The 6,544-nt window shown below is 43.8% G+C and overlaps 1 pseudogene; it reads right to left on the bottom strand.

Moving 5' to 3' along the window:
- LOC105743448 overlaps positions 1-6,544 on the bottom strand; it is a 27,490-nt pseudogene that overhangs the window by 20,300 nt on the left and 646 nt on the right.

Genomic DNA, 6,544 nt, shown 5'->3' with positions numbered 1-6,544 from the left:
CCTGAGTTCAATCCCCGGTACCACATAAATAAATAAATAAACTCCAGTTGAGAAGTACGAGGAATGCCCCAGCACGGTGGTGCACACCTATAATCTCAGCTACTCAGGAGGCAAGAGAGTCACAAGTTCAAAGTCAGCCTGTGAACTTAGTCAGACCTATCTCAAAATTAGAATTTCCTGGATTCTGTCCCAGTACTGGAAAGGAAAAGGAAAAGTTGTTACAGTCCCTCTCTTCCCCAGGAGCATTCCCTGGATGAGAACGCTTGTCACCCCCACGCTTACCTCTCTGAATTCCTGGTCCCTGGGTCTCCTTCCTGTGCCTGGAGACTTTTCTGCCTGGAAGCTTGGTCTGGACCTGAGAGCAGTCAGATAGTACCAAAATATTCTGAAGTACGGGACTCTGAGTTCTCTTCCCTGTGCTAGTGATCAAGTTACCGTAGTGGAGCTGGGCCCCAAGCACCCCTCCTTTGCCAGCTGGCTTAGCATTAAGCCCTCTTGCAAGAGAGTTCTGGAGGGAGTTGGAGGGAAAGGGGTCTCCCTTCCAGCTTCTGGGCTGCCCCCTCCCCCAAGTCTCTTGCTATATGCAAATTTCCACAGTGCACAGCAGCAGCGGCACAAGGCGCCTGCATGGGCAGACAGCCACGCACCCTGGGAGTTGCTGCTTCTCTGAAGGTCCTGGTGGCACAATGCTGCACAGGGTCCCCCACTGCCGTGAGCTTGCAGCTCACCTTCTGCAGCCAAGCTGTGTGCTCCGCACTGGGGGAGCCCTCTTCCACACGTGCTCCTTCTGAGAGTGCTGTCTCAGTTCTAGGGGTTGTGGCTGCCCGCTAGCCCTGCTGTTCCATCAGTCACTAGTCAGAATTCCTTAAGTCTCTATCCATGAGACAGAGTGAAACCCCACCCATGTACTAGGGACATCACCAGCCTTTCTTCAATTTTAATTTTAATTGTTTTGGAGATAAGTTCTAGATAAGTTGCCCAAGCTGTGCTCAAACCTGCAATCCTCTTGCCTCAGCATCCCAGAGCATGACCACTACAAGCATGAGCCACCACACCAGGCTGGTACTTCTTCATCTACTGAATTCTCCCTGTTCAAGTTGCTGTGTGGTTTCTGTCTTTTGGCTGGACTCTGATTGACACAGCCTCTTCCTGTGCTGATGTGAGGTTTGTCAATAGAGGTAGGTGATTGTCTGATGAGAAATGTATTGAAGTAAAAGACTCTGCCACCAAAGACCCATGTGACCCTAAGGGAGTCATTTTTCTTCTGTGACTTCAGTTACTCTTTGAACAAACTAAGGAATAAGGCACACATCCTTTTCTAATTCCATCAGGATGTGAGCGCCCATCAGGATGTGAGTGTGAGCTACCCTGAAGGATGATGCTGCTCAAATCCCTAGAGCTGTGAGCTATCTCTGTAACCATGACAACTACATTAGCATCCCACCAGCCCAGCATCCTACCTGTGGCCTACCTAAGGCCTCTGCATTACCATCCTTCAGGGAGGGAGGAGATGGGTAAGGAGAGGTAAGAAGACCAGGAAGCTTTTGGAGTTGAGCAGGAGTAGCAAGAGCTCTGAGAGATCCAAATACAAACAGATTCTAAGATCCCACAACCCTGCCTACACCTTCAGATCAAGTCAATACTAGGGGTCCACTTGCCTGGCAAGCACAAGGTCCTGAGTTCAATCCCTGGCACCACAAAAAAAAAATCAATAAAATAAAACACTAGGGGTTCACTTTGCATTGGAGGCAATTCCCATCATACATTTGACAGTAACCAGTGCTGAAATGTGATGTCCTTGCTTCAGGATCTCTGCACTACACAACTCCAGGGGTGGAGGCAGTGGCAGGCAAGCCCTAGTCCTGCTAATGGTGCTCTCCAGTACTGAGCAGTGTGCAGTCCGTGCACCATCCGCACTAGCTCTGCCTTGTTGCTGCCCCTGAGGTCCCTTCCCACGCTCTCCATGAGCTGTTGTCTTGGAAGTCCTGAAAGGAGGTTCCTATGTCCAAAATGATAGCCCAGAAACCTTAGGCCAGACTTCTAGAGGTCTCGGAATAATCACTCTGGTTTTCTTCTTGATTTTACTTCCATCCCAAAGGGTAACATTTCTTCCCTGGGTTTTCTTCCCTGCCCATAGTTCTGCACTCATGGTAGAGCTTACAAAACTCCTTATCTACCAGCATTGATTGTCTCAGAGTGAGGAACCCATCCACAACAAAGGAAGCATCAGATGGACATAGGACCCCAGAGTCCACTGATGTCACCCGAGTCAGCAGCACCAGAAGCAAACAGCCTAGGACATTCCAAAAGCCTGTTAAGGTCACATCCAGGGGTGGACAGCAAGCTTCACCACTGCTTTATTAGAACACACAGCTCCCAGCAATCCTAAACCCCGTGTCAGTAAAGGACCAAAGAAATTGAGTTTAAGGTAAAAGAAGACAATTTATTAGAAGGTAAGGAAAGGGAGGGGAGGGTGACAGCTACTCTGAATAAGTAGGGAGCATTTCGAGGTGAAATACTTGTGGATCTTTGGCTTTGCCTCCATTTGGTTTAGAACTAGGGTCATCCAGTTCCTCACTTGGGTGCCTGAAAGTTGTCATTGTCTGATTTGCTCTCTATGATCCTAATCTATGCATGTCTGCATACACTCCTCTTTGGGTTTGATTATTTCTGTCCTCTTGTGATGGATAAGTTGCAGGGAGAGCTTCATAGAAAGGCAACTTTTTTGTGTGTCAATTTAATTATTTTTGTTGAAGACACTGCATTTCCACTTATAGCACAGCGCTGAAAGTGCAACGCCATGTCTCCCTGTGTACATGTGCCATTATTCAAGTGTTGAGAATGCCCAGTACTTTGCTATAGCAGCTCAACTTTAAGTGCCGCAGAATTTGCTACAGACTGAGGTCCTTCAGTTGTACTGGTTGTGGAAGAACGCTATATCTGTATTTGGGGTTGCCTTAATCAGCTTCTTCAATGGTGGGCCCCAGGGAAGCACCACCAGAGGGAGGAGCTCCTCCACCAGGGAAGCCCCAGGCATCCCTCCAGGCCTGCCACCTGCACTCTGGCACAGCTTGGTGATGATGGGATGGCAGACTTTCTCCAGCTCCTTCTGCTGATGCTCAAATTCTTCATAGAAAGGCAACTTTGAGTTAATGATAAGTAAAAGGGACATGTTAACAACATAGCGCCATTTAACTGGGGACATACATACATGGATATATGTGTAGGTGTGTGTGTGTGTGTGTGTGTGTGTGTGTGTGTCTTACATACTAAATATGAGTTGTTAGGTGGCTGCCCCTTACCTCCCTTGCATTTCACTAGGTAGGTGAGGGAGCTGGTTTTCCTAGTCTTTTAAGTTTTTGTTTGGTCAACTGTTTCTCAAAGCCCCATGGTGCTTGTGTTACCTGGTGCCTCTCATGGTCTAACTTCTCTCTCCCTCCTTCATCTTTCTAATTGCTGCACATGCAAAGTCTACCTGTAGAAGTGGAAACTGCCTTCAGCAAGGTTTCTTATTAATTCCTTTAGTAAAGCTTAATGAAACCCTACATTATCCATTTCACGTGTGTGACTGCTTGTCCCTGTACTTCCCCCTCTGAGAAAATGGGCTACAAGGACAAATGTGGGCTACAATGAACCTGACTTCTTCAAACTTAGTGAGGTCCTTGTTAGGGCATGGGGGGTGGGAGTCTTTGGCACAAAGGTTGTCTGAGGAAGAGGGGGTCTGGCACCTTTGTTGTGAGTTTCAGCTGTATAATCACTTGGGTTCAGCAGCTTCTAGGTGAGAATAAACTTTACCAAGAGATTAAGGTGTGTGTGACCAGAGCATGAGCACTAGAGTGGAAAGGCAGACTGGGGAAGGAGCCACGCCAGGCACCGTTCTGCAGGGATCAGAGTAGCACTTGCAGTCAGCTGGCTCCTAAAGCTGTCTGCACGTGCAGTTAGAAACTGCCAGCAAGAGGCCATGACTGGAGCCCCTTTCTATGTTTAGCCCATATTGATATTACACTCATATGTTTCTGGTTATACTTTTCTGCTGGGTGTTCAAGACCAAATTAAAGTGAAAAACTATGTCAACAAAAATTTTTACCTTCTGTTATCTATCTGGGTCAATTAAGGCTCTTTAGGCATGTTTTGAAAACATGATCAGACCCTCTTGGCTCCCCTGTCAGTGTCAGCCACCAGGATGGATCCCATTCTGTGCTAAACCACATGGCTCCCCTTGGAAATATGGGAGGGTTTTTTATTTGTTTGTTTTGTTTTCCTTTAATGACTTTAGTTTCTGGACACCATGTATTGGTTGACCCCTGTTCTCTGGGCTCCAACAAGCTCCTTATTCAGGAGGTTTGGTGACTCACCAAAGTTGTAAGATTCTGTAGAGAGGTTCCCTCAGCTTCTGGGACCTTATTGACCATAAAGGGTGTCTCAGTTATTTTTCTGTTATTTCTGGGACAAAATACCTGACACACAAATCAAGGAACAGAAGGTTTATTCAGCTCACAGTTAGTGGAGGTTTCAGTCCATACTTGGCTGGCTCCAAAGCAGAGAGGCACATGGAAGAAAGCAGCTGTTCATGGTGAAGGAAAACAGCAAAGAGCAGAGGAAGGGGCAATGGCTGAGGCAGCTATCAGGCCTCTCTCCCTTCCGTATATTGTATGCAGATTACCCACCCCAGGACCGGTTAGCACTCACACTCATAATCCCTGCATTGGGTCGTGAATTCATCACAAACTCTAGAAGACTGCCCCGATGACTGCATCAGGCTTTGGGGGCACAACTAGACACAAACCATAGCCGAGGATCAGAGCCAAACTATTTGCTGTCCTTTAAGCCCAGTTACCTTTTAAAATTTTATCTCTAAGACTTAGTTGTTGAACACTAAGTTCAGTTGCACCAGTATTAAAGTGGGATCAGGAGTTTAATTATTATAATCTCAACTGGAAGTCTTTGAAATATAAAGTATAGCCATAGAACTGTTATTTTCTTATCAATTATGGTTATTTTAGAAGTTGAACCTCTGCAGAATGTCAATAGATAGGAATTATAAAGTTTCATAGAGAAAATTTGAGATCAATGGCCACATAGCATGTTAGCATGACAATCATGATGACACTATTATCTTTGAAACACATTTACTTGTCCATCTTAGCATAGAACAGTTCTTTAGTTAGATATCTATATCTATATCTATATCTATATCTATATCTATATCTAATTACTAGATATTGAAAGACATAAAGAAACTTAACCTAATTTATTACCCTTTAATAGGGTGCCATTTAATTTTCAGTGTGAGATTGTCTGACTGCTCAGTGCCTGAGCAAATCTAAGAGTAGAGGCACATAAATAGCATACACATCACATAAGATATAAAAAAAAAATCACTTGGCTGGTGTTCTCACATTGAGTTGACATGTACCTCATCACAAATAGCCAGAACACAAGCAAAAGAAAAGCAGATATCAGCTACAACTCTTGTTGCATAAAACTCCTGCTTTACCTTGGTCTTGGCCATCCAGCAGAAAAGTATAAAAACAAAATATAAGAAGTAAAGCCATGCTGTTATGTTGAGCTGTAGGGGACTCGGGTCAACGATTTCTGACATTGCCAGTCAAGCAGAAGACCCAATACTATTATGGGCTACTGGACTCTTTTAGAATATTTTGCTGAGTTTACACACCTATAATATTCAAGTAACAGAACTTAACAAAAAAAGGATATACAGACGATTGTATCTGTGTATTCAAAGTGGTTAGGATAGATATATAGTTACATTCTCTTAATGAATAGAGGGATCTGTTCTAATGGTGTTTGTAAATAGGATATCAAGTCCGCATCTTGTACAGCAATTAACCACTAGGAAGAATGTATGCAGTGTGTTAATTATTGAAACTGTCCTACCGATTTGATTTGCAACTGTCTCATTGCTATTTGTTTATCAATAAAATTATGGGGAAAAAAAGCAGATAACTGCATCTGAAAGAAATATTATCACCATAAACAATCCTAGCCTGGAGGCTATTAGTATAATGAGACGTCTTGGAAGACTTGAACACCCAGAAAACATGAGTACATTTATTACACATGAAATCAGCAATAATGCTATATGGGAACCTTTATCTCTTAATTTTGTACCCAGGAGCATCTTGTAACAGGAAAACATTATGGTTTCACCCACTGAGAACTTAACTCTTCGATGATAACCAATATAAATATGTTACGATAACATATTTAGCAGTGATCGTTGAGGTGTGTCTCATATAAGAATGTTTTCACATGAGGCTATGGAATTATTGGGGGTCCCATTAGTGAATAAAGACTGAAATAATTATTTCCAGGCAGCTGTTCCTTTATTCACCAAAAGGAATCTTGTCCAGCATTTTCTCAAGCCTAAGAGGCCCCTATTTAGATATCTTAGCAATTTTTTTAGATGACCTAAGTGAACTAGATCATAACAACACCTTAGTTTCGACGAGTGAAAGACTTCAAAGTTTTTATAAACAGACAATAGGCATCGCATTCACAAAGCTAGTCTTGACATTATTTT

The sequence above is a fragment of the Octodon degus genome, unplaced genomic scaffold (assembly GCF_000260255.1).
Source record: "Octodon degus isolate 3935 unplaced genomic scaffold, OctDeg1.0 scaffold00126, whole genome shotgun sequence".
NCBI classification, from domain to species: Eukaryota; Metazoa; Chordata; class Mammalia; order Rodentia; family Octodontidae; genus Octodon; species Octodon degus.
The sequence above is the reverse complement of the archived record's forward strand: the minus strand, read 5'-3'. Positions and strand labels throughout refer to the sequence as shown.